Genomic DNA, 1343 nt, shown 5'->3' on the forward strand with positions numbered 1-1343 from the left:
CATATTCCAAGATCAGGCTCAAATCAGGAAAGAGTAGTTCAGGGAGCATGAGACATCATTTTCACAYGTGGATTAGTGTGCATTTTGTGTATGTAATGTTTAGACTACTGAGTAAAATAACGCAAAAGCAAGAAAAAAGAAAACCAAAACGTGACGGTTTAAAAATACTGCACCGCCTGCAGGCACAAACTACCGAGCCCCTTTGCTGTAATAAATTTAGTCCGAGGAACACGGGGTCCTGGAGGTCCACAGGAGATGTTATTATCTCGCTTCCTTCACTGCTCCCCCTTRCATTTATGATATGAGTTTGAGCTTTAAGGGCATTACTCAACAATTCATTCAGTGACTGTTTGTGGATCGGCGAGCATAGTTTTCTGTTTTAATAGCAGAAAATTATGTTATTAAATGTATTGATGCTTGGTGTGTGTGAAATGCAATCTGACAATAGATTGCAAAGAAAAACAAAACAAAACAGCAAGAGCACAGAGATTAGTTTGTGTCTTGATTGTTACTTTGAGCCGCGTGGTATAAAGTGACGCTGCTTTTCTGGTGTAATTTGTCCCTGTGGCCCGAGGTGAGGAAGAATTTTCCTCTTCTCTCCTCTTAGTGTCTCCATCTGTCTTTCTCTGTCTTCCTCTCGCTCTCTCCTGAGAGCGTGGAGCTTTGTGACCTCCTGCCACTGAGAGACAGGGAATCCATGGATTTGGAGAAGAGTCTCCTACGCTCTCTCGGGGAGATAAACTTCTGCTGCATTCACGGGTCTAAAACAMGGCAATTTTCTTCACAAAAGCTTCTTTAGTGGCCTCRGAAGCAACCTGCAAGCGTTACACAATCACTGGAGCATTAACGCACATGAGCCCATGCGGATCTACACACCGCACAACTTTTAGCATAGAAACAACAGTCATGCAGAAGTGTGAATTTCTCTTGAACTTTTTGACATTTGTAAATTTTAGTGTACGTTATTTGGGCTATATTTCATTGACCAACCTTAAACGTCAAATAACATTGGAGTGTATCGTTTTGACCTTCTATAAATATTCCAAAAAGTGTGGCTTGTCGCTATATTAATAATTGAAAAAAGTGGAAACGAAGAGACAAGAAAGCCATGAAAAGTCACATTTACGGTTTGGCACAGCATGTGTCAGAGGTTGAGCAGACCAGCCTGAGAGACACTGGAAGTTTGCAAAAATAATTCTTAATTTAACAAAAATGTCAACAAAGCAATCTTTCAAAATGATAAGTTGGACCCAAACTGACCTGACAAACAAGACATGGAGGGAAGCTTAACTAGCGTCTGATCAGACTGCTGCTGATACACAAGACTAAATGACCAACAAACT

The sequence above is a fragment of the Poecilia reticulata genome, linkage group LG10 (assembly GCF_000633615.1).
Source record: "Poecilia reticulata strain Guanapo linkage group LG10, Guppy_female_1.0+MT, whole genome shotgun sequence".
Taxonomy (NCBI): Eukaryota; Metazoa; Chordata; class Actinopteri; order Cyprinodontiformes; family Poeciliidae; genus Poecilia; species Poecilia reticulata.